General features: G+C 47.1%; 1 protein-coding gene across 1 annotated transcript in view; it reads left to right on the top strand.

The window, feature by feature from the left end:
• The first annotated feature begins 1329 nt into the window (after window positions 1–1329).
• Window positions 1330–9252, top strand: part of Rcan2 (regulator of calcineurin 2) — a 220288-nt gene continuing 212365 nt past the window's right edge. Inside the window, exon 1 of the mRNA XM_051152928.1 lies at window positions 1330–1496. The gene's annotated coding sequence lies outside the window, so the exon portion shown is untranslated. The remainder of the gene's footprint in view (window positions 1497–9252) is intronic.

The raw sequence follows: 9252 nt of genomic DNA, 5'->3' as shown, positions 1-9252 counted from the left end.
GAGACAGACAGACAAAAAATCAGAAACAGAGACAGACACACAGAAACACACACACATGTACACACACACAGGAGAGAGACCAGAGACAGACACACAGAAAGACACATACACGTACACACACGCGGGCATGCGCGCGAAGGATGACTGCTTTGTGTTATTACTTCAATGCAGTTTTAATACTGTTATCAAGAACCAGAAAATTGGGTTCTAGATGCAAGAAAAGGCCCAAGTACATAATAAAAAGGCGACATGACACAGTGCTAATTTCTGTCCACTTTTAGGTTGCTCTGCACTACACGTCTTCAGTTCTTACGGTCTCTGCATTCCAATTGTTTTGTGTAACTGATGTTCTCTTGCCTTGAGATTCAGCCTGGTCCCTACCTGTGCCACCACAAGCCACAGGCTTCCTTGTCCCAAACTTGCTTCAGTTTCGCAGAATCTTCAGAGCGGTCCATTTGGATGAGAAGTAAATCCTCCCTAGATTCTGTTTCACTTCCAGCTCTACCCCTCCCCCTTTACCTTGTATGAGTACCAGCCTCCCATTTGCTAGTGTTCCCGTCTGTCGCGCAGCAGGAGTCCTTGAAAGCCCAAGTTCTTCTGTCACCAGGTCTGATGGCTGTGAGTCTTGCCTGGCAAAGCTGAGAAGCCCTCACACAGGGCACCTTCAGTGGTGTGGGCAGGGCTCACTCAGGGCCCCAGCCAGAGGGCGCCAGCACCCACCAAGCATAGAAGCTCTTTGCTCTCAAGAGTGGCTTCCAGACAGTTCCTTAGCCAGAGGTCGACCTGTATGTAAGAAAACAATCTCTCAGTCCTTCCGTGCCCATTTATTTTTAGTGTCTTTTTAAGCAGATGCTTAGCTCCAAGAGAGACCCCTCCCCTTCTTGGCTCTTTAAAAAATAAAAAAAAAAAAAAGCCCCTCACTGTGGCGGTGACCCAGGGGCCTCTTGCAAAGGCAATGCCTTTGGGGACAGGCTTCTATGACAGGCTCCCGCAAAGGGTCGAGCTCGTCTGCGATCGCAAGAGGAGGAGTGTGCAGCTGAGCTCCGGGTGGGAGTCCAGGAGGTGGAGGTGGGTGAGAGACCCAGAAGGACTCCTGGCCAGGAGGGAGGCGACCAAAGGAGGCCAGTCAGGGGCTTTGGCTTCCCTGGGGTCTGATTGGAGGTTGGCCCGATGAGTCGGAGCTGGGGGCGCGCCCATCTCCACTGGCTTGGGCGCGAGCCGCTGGCTCGGCCCCTCCCCGGAGCCGCTTTGTCCCGGGTGTCGGCGGTGGAGGTTGCGGAGCACCGGCAGGAGGCACAGCCCGGTGACCCCGCGACCCAGAGAGCGGGAGGCGGCGCGCAGTGCGCACGGCCCCACGCCCAGACCCGCGGGCGCCGCGCTCGCTCGGGCCGTCAGGTGAGCAGGCAGAGCCGCGCCCGCAGCCTGCTGCCCTGAAGACCCCAGAGCCGCCACCACTGTCACTGCCGCCTCCGCGGCGCATCGCAGACGCCCTGCAGGTCGGTTACGTAACGGCGCAGGCCCCATCGCCCCTGTACCCTGTCCCACCAAGGTTGAACGCCTAGGTGCCAGGGGACCCGGGCAATGGGAATCAAGCACTGCTGGGTTTTAGGAGCAGGGCTGGCGCCGCGGAAGAGGTCTCTCCAGGCTAGTCCCCAAAGAGTCCCCTGGGACAGGTCTCCCATGACCCCCTCTAGGAGGCGCTAGTCTCCAAGAGCCCCCTCCCCATTTCTATTGGCTAAGGGTCCACCTTCCCAAGTGCAGCAGCAGGTGCGTGAGGATGTGGAAGGTCCAGATAACTGCAGTGGCCCCGGGATTTGGGTTTAAACATAGTTACTGGAGACCAACAACATAGCGAGCAAAGGAAAAAAGCGAGAAGACCCTGCCTTGCCCACGTTTACCAAATTTGTTAGGGAGGGGGGAAGGGGGCTTTTGGGCACAGCGGGCTGAGAATTGTCCTGCCTGAGCTTACCCGGCTTGGGTCATCTAAAAATAACTTCAAGTTTGAAAAGTGACATGGACAGGAGCGCGATGTGCTGGGTTCGCTGTGCCTGTGGGGTGCTTCTCTCCAGAAGCCATCAGAGGGGACAGGGCAGTCTCAGCCACCAGATCCCTCATGGCTACCTCTGGATCTCCTTGGTTCCCAGGGTCCCTTGGGTGGACTTTTGGTTAATGATTTATTCTCCAAGGCCTTGCTGTCTGTCTTTTTTTTTTTTTTTTTTTTTTTTTTCCTTATCCCAGATGGGTTTGAGCAGATTGCATGCTTGGACACTTTCCTGTTTCTTATGCTGGGATAGAAATGGCCAATGGAGGGTTATTAGAGCCACTACCCAAAGCTGCGTCTTAAAATTCTGCCTCAGCAACAACAACCACAACTACGTTTTTTTTTCTCTTTAATTATGTAGTGCTATACTTTCCCACGAATGGAAATAGAAGGATGTGGAAGCATTCTTTAGCGGGACTATGTGTATAGAAAGACTTTAGGAAAAGTGAGGCTGTTTTACCACACAACTTTATTTTCACAGCTTCCTTGTCCTTGATTACACTAAGTTTAAAATACAGGACAAGGGAGTCGTGTCCGCTGGGCAGATCTTGCTGACCAGGATCTGGGTTCCAGGCTATCGTGAAGGTGGGCACAAACAAGAGGTAGGAAGAGTCGAGAGTCAGGCTAGCGTGGCTGTGGGGCACAGAAGTGAACACAGGGCGGCTTTTGGTATCCTCATTAATTTCCCTTTTAGCCTTATGGAGCTACTACACCGCATAGGACCAGGCATTGAGCTCTCTTAGCCTGAAATGGGAGTTGTGCCTGGCTTTCCAGTGTACTGCAAGTCGAATCAGTGTTTCCTGAGCATCTCTTACCTAAACGTGGTCGAGGGGATTTTGGGGGAGGGAGAAGTGTCCTCAACGAAAAGTGACCAGATTGTAAGATCTTAGAAAGTGCTTAATGGGGTATGTCCTGACTAACCCACCTAAATCTGGGGGGATGCGGCTCTCTCCAGAGAGGAACATCTTACCAGAAGTGAGAACCTGCGAGCTTTCTCATTTGCAAGTGCTCATCACACTTGCAGATCTGCTTGCAGATTATCAAGACATATTGCAAGGGCTGGGGTTCTTTTCATCAAGTCCAACTTCGGCAGTGGCAGAGGTCACGCCTTCCCGTTTCCTTGACTCTCTGTGCCAGCTGATCGAACAGCTGTCTATTAAGCACCTACTGTGCGCTATGCAGGCTCGGTGCTAGGAGTTAAAAGAACAAGGCTCTGTGCTTCCCAGAAAAGAATCTAGCAGAAAAAAATAAATGATAGTGATTCAGCACAGGGGACATTTCATGCAGAAAGGAGCGAGGTCAGTGGGAGCCAAGAGATGAGAGGGTGGAAGGAATCTAGAAGACTCGGCCAGAGAGCACACATTTGGACTGGGTCCCAATGGGCGGCTGGCATTCTCTGGAGAAGGTACTAGGCATTCTGTGTAAAGTGAACAGCGTCCACAGACAGAGGAAATGGTGTGCTCCAGAGCACCCAGTTGTGAGGTGACAGGGTCTCCCAGCTGAGGAGGATATAGTGAGCTGGGGCTTGGAATATATTCTACTGAGGGAGAGAAGCTATGTGGCCTTTGGTAGGAGAAATGGTTTGATCTCACTTGTATTTTGCAAAAGTGAGTCTGGAGGATGTGAAGAAAGTGAGGATGTGATGAGGGGACTTGGAGGTTAGGTGATTGGATGGCTCAGTCCCTTCCACTCCCTGCCCTCGCCCCAAAGTATGAAGTGTGCACAAAGCAGGTGCCAGGGGCAACAGATCTATACTCAGCCCTTTCAGCGCAACTCCGTGACTTTTTGTTTGTTTGTTTGTTTGTTTTGGTCACCAGGTGAGGACTGTCAGAGGAGAAGCCTCTTCTACATGCAGAGGCACAGTCAGGTTTTGGGTGAGGTAGGGCATGAACGAAAGGGGCAGGTTTGAGAAGGATTGTGAGTTTTTCTTTGGAACACCCAAACAAGGTTCTTTCATTTTCGTAGGTGCCGTCTTCATTCCTGGAGCTGTCTAGTGCTGTAGCTTAACTCCAATCCCAAGGCTATCATATATTGCTTCTGGAAGAGGGAGGCGAACCCCATGGTAGGATACTGTCCCTGCCTTTAACCCCCAAAGTGGACATTTTTCACTCAGTTATTTGAATACTGCTGCTAGCGGTGATCACCGGAATGCGTGGCGTCTGTTCAGTGCCTGCAGTTATCCCAGTAGGTCCTGCAGCTGACCTTAGGTGGCCCTATTGTGAGTCTCACATAATTGACAAGGAGACCAAGGCTGAAAAATAATAGGTTGTCTAGAGTACACAATTGGTAAGAGGTACAGCCGGTGTTGGAGCCCAGGTTCTGAGCAGCATTGTCAATCATCAATGTGGCTTAATGATGATAAGCTAATCCTTTTCCTATGCTTGGATACATGTGGCTGATGCTCCAGAAGAGAAGTGGGCAGGGTCAGGAGTCTTAGTTTTCCCTCGGTTTGTGCTTGATGTGCATGCACAGTGAAATATCCTCAATCTCACATTTCCTTTCAAGCTAGGGGTATTTCATTTTATTTTAACATTTATTGTTTTAATGTGCATATGTGTATGCATGCATGGGTGTGTGGTGTGTTTGTATATCTGTGTGTCTGCATATCTGCACACGTCTAGGGGTGACATTAGCAGAGGGGTTGGGATGCCCTGGAACTGGAGTTGTGGGCACACCTGATGTAGGTGCTAGGAACTGGGCATGGGTCCTGTGGAAGAGCAGCACACATTCATAACTTTTGAGGGTTCTTCCCGGCCTGGGTTATTTTTAATCTGTGTAGTAATGGCAGAAGAAAGGCTAGGCACTCCAGGAGTAATCTGTGTTCTGAAGTCCCAACCGTCCTGCTGGAGGTTTGTCTACTAGTGCTAAAGGCTTGGTATGACATCCGTAGAAGTAGTGAGGTCATGGGAGTGTCTAATGTTGAGAGAACCCAGTTAAAGGGGAGAAGCCTGCTTGGGTTCTAAATGAGAGGAATCTCCCATTGCCAGTTTCTGGATGTTTCTTCACCACGAGGAAAAAAAAAACCACGAGGCAATCAATTAGTAAGTGTGCAATAAGGTAGCTATGGGAATCGAAACGTAACAGGGAACAGGCACTGCATACAAGTTGGCCTCGTTGAAAATACTCTAGAAGCTGGGCATAGTGGGGCACACCTTTAATCCCAGCACTCGGGAAGGCAGAGACAGGCAGATCCCTGTGAGTTCGAGGACAGCCTGGTCTATAAATCAAGTCTAGAACAGCCAAGGCTACAGAGAGAAACCCAGTCATAAAAAAAAAAAAAAACCAAAAGGGGGGAAAATAAACTCTAGAAATTGGGCGACACCTTTCATTCCCCCAGGAAATCAGGTGCACAGAAAAGTAAAGTGTCTCTGAAGATGCTTTACTATTGTGTAGTTGTTTGCTTAAAATTATGTGTGTGCGTGTGTGTGTGTGCGTGTATATATATATATATATATATATATATATATATATATATATATATATATATAGAGAGAGAGAGAGAGAGAGAGAGAGAGAGAGAGAGAGAGAGAGAGAGAGAGAGTAGATCGCCTCTGATATCATTCTCAAGAATGCCAACTTACCTCCTTTGAGACAGGGCCTCTCGTGAGTCTGGAGCTCACCAATTAGGCTTGGCTGGTGAGCCAGTGAGTCACAGGCATCCCCTTGCCTCTGCCTTGTCAGTCCTAGGATCACAAGTGCAAGCCACCACACTGGCATTTTGCTCACCTTCCCGACTGGTGCATCTTCCTAGCGCTTCAGCTATGACTCTTGATAAGATGCACGCTGCCTGAGCAGCATCCATCACAGGGAGATCTATTGAGACCACAGAAACACACAGCCCATCCAGCGCGTGACTCAAAGAAGACACAGGGACCCTCTTCTCTGTGGAACCTGCGCCTGCCTTTCATTTTTCTTAATTCCTTCTGTCTCTGCTTTATGAAATGCTTATCGTCCTTGTGATTTTTTTTTTTTTACTGTGGTGTGGATTTCCAGGTGTTGTGTATTAGAGGGTAACTTAATTAAGCTAGTTAAGGAGTTGAGAAACCTTTTAAACTTAGCGGAAGCCACTGTGAAGAACAGGAACAAAATTCTGGTACTCGCCGAAATTAAAGAAGCGCTACCAGAAAGAGCTCACATTTCCCGCAGCCCAGAATGTCCATAGAAATATCTCCTATAACAGCGAAGGAGACGACTGTAATTTCATGTCTGAGCTCTCCGTGCTCAACTCAATGTGAAACGATGGATAAAACTCAGGATTGCCGAGTTGTGGAGCATGCACATTAAGAGGCATTTCCAATGCTCATTGTTGAGCCAAAGAGTAAACTAAATGAATTGTGAACTAGACTCTAGCTTTTATTACTATTATCTTACTTCTTTTCAGGAATAACTGCTTTGTTCTGACAGGCTTCTTCTGCCATATTGTAAATATGCCAAGGCCATGGGTCACGCCATAATACCTCTCTTACAGTGTTGGGGGTAGGGTATACAAAGCTTGGACTTGCCATTAAAGGACAGGATTCCAGTCCTGGTGCAGCTATTTCCCAGCTATGTGCCCTTGAACTTCCCACTGACCTAGCAGTTGTTGGAGCTGGCATTTGTAGATTGCTGCCCTGGTTCCAACACTTTGTTCGGCAAGCTACGTTGTCTCGTTTTCTCCAGACCTTAGAAAACCTAGGGAACATGTATACACTATTACAGTCTACAGATGAGGACACTCTAGAGTTCAGGGGGATAAGCCACCTAGAGCCAGGTCTGCTTAGCTGAAATTCAGGAGAACCATCTCCCTGCCTTGCAGAGATGTGAGGGAGACCAGGTTCCACCCAGTCTGCGCTGAAGAATAGAATGCACTGAGCACATTAAGGACCTCTAAGAACGAGGTCTGGTAGAGTACCATGCCTGTGAGGTGAGGTTGAAACTGTGTGTCTAAAAAAAAAAATTATGTCCAGACTGGAGAGATGGCTCAGGGGTTAGGAATGTTCACTACTCTTCCAGACGATCCAGGTTCAATTCCCAGCACAAACATGGCAGCTCAAACCATCTGCAACCCTAGTTCCAAGGGGTCCAACACCCTTTTCTGCCCTCCACAGACACTACATAGACATATGTGCAGCTAAAACACCCATCGTATGCATAAAATAGAATTTAAGAAAACTAAGAATAACCCAGTTATGCTATGTATTGAGATAACTGCTTCTACTTGTTCTGTTCCTTGGTACAAAAGACTTTAACTCAAGATGAACTTACTTGTTGTTAATAACATCCACGGGCCAACCAAGGCCAAGGGTGGTCAACTGTGGAACTGGCTTGTGGAGGAGAAGGAGAGCATGATCTGTAAAGAAAAGGTGACTGGCAGAGAGTGTTTCAGAATAAACAGAAACTGCACATCAAAGTCAAAGCCGCAGAAGGGGTAGGCACAGCGCACAAAGCAAGAAGAAGGACTCTTCGTTAGGGTTCACATCAGGTGTGAGTGACAGGCAGGACACAAGGTCTGCCCAGGGCGGCTGGAAACATCTCCCATTGTCCCGTGAGTTCTGTCTACTGCACAGGAGAGGCACTTTGCCCCAGGGTTTTTCTTATGTATTTGTTTTTCTTTGACATATATGCTTCTTATAAGTTTTCAGAAAATATGAGAAATTACAGAAAAATTAAAATTGCACTCTACTATGAGCAATGCCATGATTAAGAGGTTTTTATTGTTTTTTTTTTTTCTTTTTGTCTAGCTTTTTCTGTTTGCGCATTTTTTTATAGGGCAAGGGTCATAATGTGCAGAGAATTTCGTTTCCGATGTATTTTACCAAACATTTAAGTCAATGGGCTCTCGTGTGTGTGTGTGTGTGTGTGTGTGTGTGTGTGTGTGTGTGTGTGTGTGTATTCCTTCATGCTTCTGTTTATTAACAATAGCCAATCCTGAGGATGCCCAATGGTTAGAGCTGGATGAGTGTGTATAATTGATGGAGATGCCCATCAGGAGCTTTGAACTCAGGATCTTCCCAGTGAGTTGGCTCCTTGTGGCAGCCCTGATTTTATTCTTTATTCAAACCTCACACTCTAGGCATGACTCCACTCATTCCACAGGTTTGTGGTAATACCATCTTAAACGATGAAGATCAAACTCATCCTATGTCTGCTGAATACTTATTACAATTCACTGAACCCCTTGTTTTAGCTCAATCATTTCAACGTGTTAACCAAAGCCCTTGGCGTTGTCCTGCAATTTAAGGTAAAGTAGGAGGTTTTGTTATATAAACGAAATTGGAAATAACTAATACATTTTCATGAAGAACAGTGGGCTTTTTTATGACAGTATAATTTTCAAGGGTATGTCTTAAATACAATCTAAAGAATAACACAGGTTAGAGACCTTTGTTTAACTAATACTCCACATGTCCTGAGGGCCAGGATGCATTTCTGAGGCGATCACATGGTCACCCCCTCACTCCATCCCCTACTGACTGGGAGCTCCTTTTGAATTATTCTGCATCTCGGAGCCAAGGTTTCACATCCTGGCTCAGTTCTCATTCGTTCTTTGTTCAGTAACTTCCTCTTTATTCTCACGTACTAATCCAAAGGACCTTGGTGTTTAGAAACTAAAAGAATGTTTCTTTCCTTTCTCTCAAATTAAAACAAAACAAAACAAAACCAAAAAGCTTTCTGGCTATTTGGGGCGACTTGATGAATTGCTATCTAACCTAAGTTTATCATCTATTTGATAAGAAATCATCTTTGAGGTAATGTTTTTTTTTTCACCCAGATATTTTTATTTTCAATTGCACTGTTCTTCGTTTAACAATATCAGGTCAGTGGGGAGACCTGGTGGCACTCAGAGGAAGGATAGCTAGTTACCAAGAAGAGACTTGATTTTCTGAGAGCATATATAGGGGGAGGAGGTCTCCCTCGGTCACGGACATAGGGGAGGGGAGAAGGGGAGAAATGGGAGGGAGAGAAGAATGGGAGGAAACAGGGGAAGGGCTAACAATCGAGATATAATATGAATAAATTAATTAAAAAAAAGAATAACAAAAAATGGGTTTTAGGACTAAACAGAGAATTCTCAACAGAGGAATATCGAATGGCTGAGAAACACTGAAAGAAATGCTCACAGTCCTTAGTCATCAACAAAATGCAAATCAAAACAACTCTGAGATTCCACCTTATACCAGTCAGAATGGCTAAGAGATCTAGCCACTGGTCAGAACATTCTCCACAGTTGA

The sequence above is a fragment of the Acomys russatus genome, chromosome 11 (genome assembly GCF_903995435.1).
Source record: "Acomys russatus chromosome 11, mAcoRus1.1, whole genome shotgun sequence".
Lineage (NCBI taxonomy): Eukaryota > Metazoa > Chordata > Mammalia > Rodentia > Muridae > Acomys > Acomys russatus.
Note: the sequence above shows the minus strand (reverse complement) of the source record. Positions and strands in the feature narration are given on the sequence as shown.